Genomic DNA, 10,926 nt, shown 5'->3' on the forward strand with positions numbered 1-10,926 from the left:
CGTCTCAAACATTAAGATACAGAGTTATTAAGCAAGACAGCTGATGTCTACCTCCCGCATATGAACCTGCACACATATGCATATACACACAGACAGCCCCTGACACACACACACAGGACTAGGGATATAGGTCAGTGGCAGAACGCTAGCCTAGCATGAGTGAGGCCCTGGGTCTAATCTATCATACCATTAACACTTACCCCTGCTCCCCCAAATTCAATAACTTGCCCTACCTCCCAATCTTGGATACTGCTGGACTCACAGCAACCATTTTGAAACTGGGAGGCAATAAATACGGGGGGAAAGCCAAGAAAATTGAAGATCTATCAGCCATGAGTTGAGTGGGCTCCCAAACTAAAACAAATAAAGCCCTCACTTTTTTTTTTGACATCTTCTGTTGAGTTTTCTGTTGTTTACTGCCAAAGTCACTCTCACTCCATACACAAAGGAAGTTCATCTGTTCTGGCTGCTTCTGCCCTCAGATCTGGGAAGGGAAAGAGAACAACTGACATACTGAGCCCTGTGCTCGCTCGCTCGGTGCCTTTCACACTCCCCTTTAAGCTTTGCAACATCATGAGGGATGACATGTACAAAGAAATGTAAGCCATCACACCTCATCTCACTTTATGTTTTCGAAGGAGGCTTTGATAGCCTGCCCTTATGTAGACCTTGAGAAATGAATTTCCACTGAAGTGTAAATTTTCAAAGGTTTGAGCACTTGCCCTTCTACAGGATATTAAAAGTACATCGCACCGCATGAACTCCCTGTTTGAGGAAGCTGAAAGTTGAAAAGTGTGACATCTATTCCAGCCTGCTGACGAGCAACTGAGAACGTAAAGTTTGATTGACAAGTACCAAGAAGAGTCTTTCTTTTTACTGAAGCTGTTCTCAGACTCGGGGAAGTAAACAAGAGTTTATATCCTTCAGCATGGCGTGGGGGTGGGGGTGGGGGGTGGGGGCGGGGTCTGCTAAGAACTGAAATAGTGCTACCTTGTGTCTAGTTGGTCCTCCACGAACAAGCTACTCTAACACATTTTTTTTTAAATCCACACCGGTGTGATGGTTTGAATGAAAATGGCCCCTATAGGCTCAAATATTTGAATGCCTGCCCGTTCCAGTTGGTGGAATTGTTTTGGAATGATTAGTGGGTGAGGCCTTTTTGGAGGAGGCGGGGGGAGGAGCAGGAGGGGGAGGAGGAGTGTCTCTGGGTTCTGGCTTTGAGGTTCCAACAGCCCATGCCATTTCCAGTCTCTCCTCTGTCTGTCTGTCTGTCTGTCTCTGTCTCTGTCTCTGTCTCTGTCTCTGTCTCTGTCTCTGTCTCTCTCTCTCTGTCTCTCTCTCTCTCTGTGTCTCTATCTCTGTCTCTCTCTGTCTTTCTCTCTCTCTCTGTCTCTCTCTCTGTCTCTCTCTCTCTCTCTGTCTCTCTCTTTGTCTCTCTCTCTGTCTCTCTCTTTGTCTCTCTCTCTGTCTCTCTCTGTCTCTCTCTTTGTCTCTCTCTCTGTCTCTCTGTCTCTCTCTGTCTCTCTCTGTCTTTCTCTCTCTGTGTGTCTCTCTCTGTCTCTCTCTCTCTGTGTCTCTCTCTGTCTCTCTCTTTGTCTCTCTCTCTGTCTCTCTCTGTCTCTCTCTCTGTCTCTGTCTCTCTCTGTATCTCTCTCTGTCTCTGTCTCTGTCTCTCTCTCTCTCTCTCTCTCTCTCTCTCTCTCTCTCTCTCTCTCTCTCTCTGCCTCAGCCTTGTTGATCAGGATACAGCTCTCAGCTCCTGCTCCAACACCATTCCACCACCAGTCCTGCCTGCCCACTGCCCCCAACAATAACCTCACCTTCTGGAACTGTGAGCCCCAACAAATGCTTTCTTTTATGAGTTGCCTTGTCCTGGTGTCTCTTCACAGCAACAGAAAAGTACCTGAGACACCAGGTCTCTTCTGAGCAGAAAAAAGAATGCTTTCAACTCCCGCTCACTGCACACCACCACAACCAGGAGCTGGAGCTCAGTGGGCCTTTGCCACCTGTGGAAGATGGAGGCTTCCTTGACATGAGTCAGGAAGAAATGAAACCACAGAAAGCAGCACGGGAGAAAAGAAGGGGGAAGTCGACAGGCCCCAGTGTGGGCATTTCTAAAGTAGCACACAGTCCACTGTGTACAGAAGTGGGACTCCTATAACCCTGGCATTCTTCAGTCACCCTGGAGAGGGAGGTGCTTACCGAGGGTTGGCTGTGCACTAGTTACAGAGATGGGTAGAGACATGTTCTTTTGAGAGAGAGCCTCACTATGTGGTCCAAGTTGGTGTAAAACTCACTACTACTGCTGCTGCTATTATTATTGTTGTTGTTGTTATTGTTATTATTATTAACATTATTGTTGTTGTTATTGTTATTATTATTAATATTATTATTGTTGTTGTTGTTATTATTATTACTATTTTTGCCTCAGCCTCCCACGTGCTGAGATTACAAGAGTACTGTCTGTAGCAGTGATTTTAGAAGCAGGTATAAGCCAGGTGTGGTGGCGCACGCCTTTAATCCTAGCACTCGGGAGGCAGAGGCAGGCGGATCGCTGTGAGTTCGAGGCCAGCCTGGTCTACAAAGCGAGTCCAGGATAGCCAAGGCTACACAGAGAAACCCTGTCTCGAAAAAAAAAAAAAAAAAAAAAAGATAGAAGCAGGTATAAGGTCTATTCTCATGAAGTTTACAGTCTGGTAGAACAAGTAAACAGTTAGGACAGGTTACAATAGTGAGACGAGCATCACAAGGGAGCGACATTAGTACATCCATCCTGCTGTCTGCTTATGCTGTTACTATGTGGTGAGGCAGAATAAAGACAGCAAGGGACAGTTACATCCAATGGCCCTTGTTCAGCTCAGGTACAGAGACTGTTATCTCCTGAGTGAATCTCTTTAGTCTCTTAGCGTTTCCTTTCCTTTTCTTCAGACCTGATCACTATGACTCTATTACTTACATTAAAAAGTGGATGGTTATAACTGGCAACTTCTACAAATAACTCCCATGCTGTTGTGATTGCCCATTTCAGCATTTGTGAATTAGCACTTTCCAAAGTGTGCTCCAAGGAAGCTATAATTTCTTTTTGCTCTTTAATAATTTGTATGTAATTTTGTTATATGCATTGGTGTGAGGATGTCAGATCACCTGGAACTGGAAATATAGGCAGTTGTGGGTTGTTATGTGGGTCCTGGGAATTGAACCCAGGTCCTTTCGAAGAGAAGACACTGCTCTTAACCACTGAGCCATCTCTCCAGCCCCAAGCTATGATTTCTTTAGCCCATACTCACACCACACAGTCTAGACTTCCTAGACCCTTCTTCCTGATACTAGGATTTTTATTTTTTATTAATTTATTCTTGTTACATCTCAATGTTTATCCCATCCCTTGTATCCTCCCATTCCTCCCCCCCCCCCATTTTCCCATTATTCCCCTCCCCTATGACTGTTCCTGAGGGGGATTACCTCCCCCTATATATTCTCATAGGGTATCAAGTCTCTTCTTGGCTACCTGCTGTCCTTCCTCTGAGTGCTCTGCCAATGGTCAGAATATTCTCCACAGTTGAGTGGAGAGTGTGATACTGGGATTTTTAAATCAGAGACTGACCATGTAGCTGCTGGTACCAGCATTCTACAGCAGGGCTAGAGGTTCTTCTAGCTAAGGATTTTTTCAGAACAGCAATTTTTAGCCTGAAGTCTTAAGTACCTTGAGAAGTAACAATGTAAACTCTTAAATGCAAACCAAAAAAAAAAAAAAAATCATGAAAAATTTAAACCATCGGGTATGTGAGTGAGGCACCTGTGTTTAGAAAAAAAGAGTCCATGGGGCTCAGTAGATTTTTAAAGATGCCCATAAAATAATCCTTTGTAGAAGTTTCTTTTATTCTCCTGGCTCAGCTGTTATCTGGGAGCAAATTGCCTCCTTCTGCTAACCTAGGCCTAGTCCTGGAAGTTTCTAGTCTCTGTACAATCTAACCTAGGCCTTGAATGTTTTCAGCTTCTGAAACTTACTGCTTTATAAGCTCACCCTTACTTGTTCTTTCTGGGCTGGCTACTTCCAACTCAGCTGTTCTGGATCAAACTCTTCTCCCAGCTGACTTATTTTTGTTGCTGTTGTTGTTGTTGTTGTTTTGTTTGTTTGTTTGTTTTGAGGCAGGGTCTCTCTGTGTAGCCTTGGGTGCCCTGGACTCGCTTTGTAGACCAGGCTGGACTTGGACTCACAGTGATCTGCTTGCCTCTGCCTCCCAAGTGCTGGGATTAAAGGCGTGCGCCACCACAGCTGGCCCCAGCTGATTTATTTAATCTGGCTTCTTTTTCTGCCTGGAATTGTTCTACTTGGCCTCAAACTAACTCAGCAATCTGCTCTAATCTTCTGGCTTCTTTTCATTTTCTCGCCTTTTCCATCTTCACCTGAGTTCTCTCTCTCTCTCTCTGCAACCCATCTCTCTTTACTGTCCTGATAAAACTGCCTCTCAAGTAACTTCTTTCTCCTCTCTCTTCTCATGAAAGTTGGATATATCCTATTCTGTCAAATCTCCTCTAATTCCTCACCTTTTCTGCCACCCAACTAGACATCACTTTCAAACATGAGCGCTTCCCTCTACAAACTAACTTTACCTTTGTTTGGTACCACCATGCCTGGACCTAAGCTTTTCTTTACCTGATACTTGTTCTATTCCAGGCTGGCCTTGAGCTCAGATCTGTTTGCCTCTGTCTCCTGGATTAAAGGCATGTTTGGATTTCAGCCAGATCACACAGACCTAGATCTTTGGATGTGATCTCTTGCCAGCCGGATCATGTAGACCCAGGGGGCCTTTGGATGCAATCTCTTGCTAGAACAACCATGTTCTGAATTAACACTCATCCACAATCCTTAAAGAACGTGATATTTGTGTGCTCTCCTCCTCTGCTGAATGCTCTGGTTCTCCTGCCCTCCACTCGTCCTCCTACAAGGCTTTCTAACTGTCTTACCAGACAATTGCTTCCTCAAGGGTGGAGACTATGGCTTACTGAGTCAATAAACTACAGAGAAAAATAAATGGAGTTTGGAGCCATTGAAACTTTTTTTTTTTTTTTTTTTTTTTTAACTTTCTACATAACCTGAGACTTGGTACGGGCATCAGACTTTCACACCCCTGGCAATCACTTCCCCAGTGCTGGTTGTCAATGGCAGAGGCGAGACTTGCTGGACCACCACAGGACTTCTCCAGATTTTGGTAAGTGAGGCTGGCAGAAGCAAGCCTGTCTTCTCCGGCTGGTGAGTGGCATATGGCAATGGATGCAACTGTGCAGCGGTGCCCTCGCTCTTTTGAGGAAGTTTGTCTGTAAAAGGAACAAATGGACCTAGCAGACATGGATGCAGAGACAAGGAAATGAACTGTTGCTTTCAGTTTTCTAAACTTCTCTGTTATATGAACAAAATGCTACCTGCCCCCTCTCTTTCACGTATATGGGTGATTTTGCTTGCATGCGTGTCTGTGAAGCATTTGTGTGCCAGGTGCCTGAGGAAGCCAGAAAAAGAAAGTGGAGTTATAGACAGTTGTGAGCTGCCGTGTGGGTCCTGGGACCTGGGTCCTTTAGAAGAGCAGCCAGTGCTCTTAACTGCTGGGCCATCTCTCCAGCCCTTTTTCTGTAAGCAAGTTTCAGTTCAACTTTGGCCAACAGGCAAACAAAGTCCCAAACTCATCTGTTGAGCAGGGATAGTAATATTGAGACAGATCACAGAGACCCAGCTCTCCTTACGGGTTTTGGGAAGGAATTAGGCACTATTAAATTCTACTTGAGAATATTAATTTCCTAACTAGGTCTTTATTATAAGCACCTTTTGGGGGCTGGAGAGTTGGCTCAGTGGTTAAGAGCATTGCCTGCTCTTCCAAAGGACCCAGGTTCAATTCCCAGCACCCACATGGCAGCTCACAACTGTCTGTAACGCCAAGATCTGACACTCTCACACCAATGCACATAAGTTAAAATTTAATAAAATATTTTTTAAAAAGCACCTTTTGATGTTTTAACTTCACAAAGGTGTTCAGAGTAAGCCAGTAGGCCACTTGACCAACAGCTCTGGTAGACCCTTGTCTTGAGTCTTGCCTCAAATGGAGAGCTCTCAACCCAGCGGCATCTTTTATGCAAATTGGCTGGATCGTCATCACAACAGGATGGCTTCTTTGAATACTCCGGAACAGTCACTCTCAGAAAATTGCTCTTTGGACAGCCTGAAACAAGCACTGTGAAGAAGCCACAGCTGACTCCAAAAGACTTCACTTCAGCCATGACAAGCCTCCCTGAACTCCAGAGGACCCACCCCCACCAAACCTGCATTTAGAGCACCCAGGAAGAGCGACGTAGGGGCTCAGAAAAATGCTTGTGATTGGTGGAACTCGAAGCTGTACAGAAGCAATCAGTGTGCTCTTTTTCTGTCTGGATAAGCATCTTTTCGGGATGATCTTTTCTTGCTTCCTTGTGGTCTTTATCATATAGGTAGGAGTGAGTTGAGCTGGTAACACTAAGAAAACCTTGTGTTTCCTGCCCTACGTACTTGGCAGCAGCAGCTAGAAGCAGCTAGAAAGTGATGCCCAAAGCCATAAACCCACAGGAACTTGTCTTGAGCATGCTATGGCAGAGACAAAAATGAAGATATTTGTGTTTTTCCACAGTGTCAGAATTTATTAAACAAAAATTAATCCATAGGCTCGAGAGATGGCTTAGCAGTTAAGAACATGTGCTGCCCTCTTGCAGAGGACCCAGGTTCAATTCTCAAGAGGCATATTGGGCAGCTCACCTGCCTGAAACTCCAGCCACAGGGAGATCTGATGTCTCTGGCCTCTGTGGAAGCTGATACCCACACACATGCACACATGAATACACACTTTGTTTGTTTGTTTGTTGTTTTTTGAGACAAGGTTTCTCTGGGTAGCCCTGGCTATCCTAGAATTTGTTCAGAAGACCGGCCTAGTCTCAAACTTATAAAGATGCTCCTGCCTCTGCCTTCTGAGTGCTGGGATTCAAGGCGTGTGCCATCACTGTCCAGCTATGAATACACACTATTAAAGATGATGAAAATAAATCATTGAAATAAGTTTGCCAGATGGTCCTATCTACTGTAACCTGGACAAGGCAAATGTGGGTTCATTTACTCTAAATGAATTACTAATGTTAACTCATATCACACAGCACCGGTAAATCTGTCTGTCTATCTATCTATCCATCCATCTATCTATCTATCTATCTATCTAACTATCTATGACTTACAGAGTGAATACAAGTTAAAGAGGTACAGGAGACTTCCAGCAGTTTCAGAAAAGGCCTGACAGAAATGTATGCAGACTCTGTAGTGATGAGCTAACAGACCCAGGCCAGCTGCAGAGAAGCGGTGGTCAGGCCTCCGAAGGTTCAGACTGAGAGTGATGATGTAGCCAGCTTCGAAATGAAGGGAAGGGGCAGGACCAGATGGGCAAGCTGGTGGGTGGACACACAGCAGTCAAGTAGGCCACATCAACAGTAGGGGATTGAAATCCTGCGAGGAGCCAAGAGTTCCCTGTCAGCCCTACACACACGCACATGCACTGTGTGTCAGATGATGGGTCAGTGAGGGGGTGATACCAGCCCAGAGCTAAGTATCTACTTACTGTTTTATGGGGTTCAGTTGAGGGAGTTATACCCTTTGCTCATTCTGGCGTTTCCAATAAGTTCTTGGGCCCGATTGCCCTGATGTGGCTTTTGGCATGCTCATGTGCTCCTAAACTCTCACTTTACCCTGAGAAGCAGACAGATGGTGCTGTTTGCCAGTCCACCTAGGTATACAATCACCCTCCAATTTCAAGCTGGTGATTAAAAAAAAAAAAAAAAAAGCTTTGCAAAGTCAATCAAGTTCTCCCCAGGCAAAGCACAACCTGAAAAACCACTGTGTCACCCAATAAAGAGACAAAGAGACCCTCATAGGAGGGTGTAGCTTGATGGCAACAGGTTCTTGGGGCTTTAGGCTCTTGGCTCCTGCAGCCATTGAGAATCAGGTAGCAGCTGAAGAGCTTCAGAGAGTGGCTGGGGTGGGTTATGGAGCCTATTAAGGACTTCCGAAGAGTGAAGATGGTAAGTAATAAAGACCTAAGACCATCAGAAAGCAGGAGAGTAGGAAGAGGCAAGAGCAGGCCAGGCGGTGGTGGCGCACGCCTTTAATCCCAGCACTTGGGAGGCAGAGGCAGGTGGATTGCTGTGAGTTCAAGGCCAGCCTGGTCTACAAAGTGAGTCCAGGACAGCCAACGCTACACAGACCCTGTCTCGAAACACCCCCTGTCCCCCCAAAAAAGAGCCAAGAGCACTGCAGAAGTCAAAAGCCCACAAAGAGCTAAGGATATCTGCCTACCCCACTGCTGGAAACCTTCACCAGAACCATTGTAAGTTCAAAGCAGAGAGCCTTGAAACCGCAGGAACAAGGGATGGCATTCAGAGTGATGGCATTAGCTGCCTGGTACCCAGCAGTTGATACTCAGGCTTCTTACTTGAGCATCTAGGGCCATGCATCTCTGGCTTTGAGAGCTCAGAGCCATAAGCCTCTAGCTCCAAGAGCACAGAGCAACATGCTTCTTTTTGTTTGTTTGTTTTGTTTTGTTTTTGTTGTTGTTTTGTTTTTTCGAGACAGGGTTTCTCTGTGTAGCCTTGGCTGTCCTGGACTCACTCTGTAGACCAGGCTGGCCTTGAACTCACAGCGATCTGCCTGCCTCTGCCTCCCGAGTGCTGGGAGCAATATGCTTCTAACTGGGAATTTGGAGTTAGAAGTCCCTAGATAGGGGTCCATGCCATATGCTTCTAGCGTTCAGGGCTGCCAGCTCCAAGGGAACTTGTCCATACTTAGTCCTTATTTCCAACTGAATAGAGTAATGGGACCAGCGACCAGCCTTTTCTAATTTATTTTGTGTTTTTTAGGCTGGCCTCAAACTTCCTAAGTAGCTGACAGGAGATGACCTTGAACTTCTGATCCTCCTGCCTCCACCTCTAGAATGCTTGGATTGTAGACCCTGTGCGACCACCTCTGCTTTAAACCAGTCCATTTTGACAATACCTATTCCTAAACTCAGATAAAGACTCAAACAAACAAATAAACAAACAAACAAACTGGTAGCAGAGGACCCAGCTTGTGACTGCCCCAGCTCAAAAAGCAACATTTATTTGTCTGTCAATGTGTCATTATCACCACGGAACACTAATTACATAGGCTGTAATTAGACTTCCTATGGGGGAGTGGGGTGGGGAATGACGAAGTATTTTCAGAAATGCTTGGTTAAACAGATTCTTTCCCAGGGGACTTTCCAGAGTCTCCAATTTTCTCATTTGCATCATGAATTTCCAACTAAGCCAAGTAATATGACCACAAAACCATACACTGAGAAGGCCCTATGAATATAAACGCATCTTGGGAACAGTTCTCTGCATGTGTAGTCAGTGAGTGTGTTAGGCGGACACTACTACACTGTCTTTTTCTAGTGTGTGTGTGTGTGTGTGTGTGTGTTTCTTTTTTGTTTTGTTTTGTTTTGTTTTTGTTTTTCGAGACCTTGGCTGCCCTAGACTCACTTTGTAGACCAGGCTGGCCTCGAACTCACAGCAACCCACCTGCCTCTGCCTTCTGAGTGCTGGGATTAAAGGCATGCGCCACCACACTTGGCTACACTGTCTTTTTCTACTTAAGCGAAGGTCTAGTGGGTTCTGTTTGGGTTGGGTTTTTTGTTTGTTTGTTTGTTTGTTTTTTGGTTTTTTTGTTTGTTTGTTTGTTTCGAGACAGAGTTTCTCAGTGTAGCCTTGGGTCTCCAAGACTTGCTTTGTAGACCAGGCCGGCCTTGAACTCACAGAGATCCAGCTGCCTCTGCCTCCCAGAGCACTGGGGTTACAGGCATGCGGGCTAGTGGGTTCTTGACTCTGGCCTGACTATTACTAGCTAGGAGACTTAGAAGGTAACTATTTGAGCCTCACATTTTTCATTTATAAGAAGCATAGATTCCATGTCTTTTAAAAACCCATCCAACCACGCAGCTCTTTGTTATGGGATTGTAAGGGGTTCTAGAAGGACTGAATGGGGAATGTGGGTGCTGGGTCTACAAAGGACAAGGCAGGCCTAGGCACTGAGAAAAGGTGGGTGAGTAGTGCTGGCCTTGGTGGCTCATGACGATAATCTCAGCAATTTGGAGGCGAAGGCAGGAAGATCAAGAGTTCAAGGCCAGCCTTGGCTATAAAAGGAGTTTGACCCAGCCTGAGCTACCTGAAACCCTTTCTCAAACAATGGATAAAGGAAGGAAGGGAGTTAGGAAGGAGGGAGGGAAACAGGAAGGGAATGAAGAAAGGAAGAGAAAATGAGCAGAAATGGAATGCTGCCGCTGCCATGTAAGTCAGTCCATGGCAGTCACAGATCCATGTCAGATTTTCAGAGATTTTATTCCAACATTCTACAGGATCAGCCTTTGGATTAATCCAGCTTTGTTTAACGAACTGTGTTTGCTTGAGACGGGGTCAGGCTGTTTAGCCCTAGCTTGCCGAGCACCTGAGTTCTAGTCCAGGCTGCTCTCAAATTCAGAGCAGTCTCCCACTTCATTTTGAGGGGACTCTGCCCAGCCCCGGCGCAGCAAACATGGCTCTGGCAGGCTTCGCCTTTCTTCCCCACTCCCTCCACCTTGTTAACAATCGTTAGGTTACATCCCTAAAGCTAGCCCCCAAGGCCCATTTTTGTCCATTTCCTCCCCCTGAGGCTGACCACCAAGATCCAGCTATCAAAGTAGTACAGTCCAGTAATCCAACGGCCCCTTTGGCTCACCTAATGAACATGCCCAATTAAAATTAAACACCTCATCCTTTTTCCCCTTTTTACCTTTATAAACTGCCATTTGTCTCTGGGCCACGCCTGTCTCTATCCAGAGGCAGTCCTTTGTCACCCCCCCACCCCGC

This window comes from Acomys russatus, chromosome 29 (assembly GCF_903995435.1).
Source record: "Acomys russatus chromosome 29, mAcoRus1.1, whole genome shotgun sequence".
Taxonomy (NCBI): Eukaryota; Metazoa; Chordata; class Mammalia; order Rodentia; family Muridae; genus Acomys; species Acomys russatus.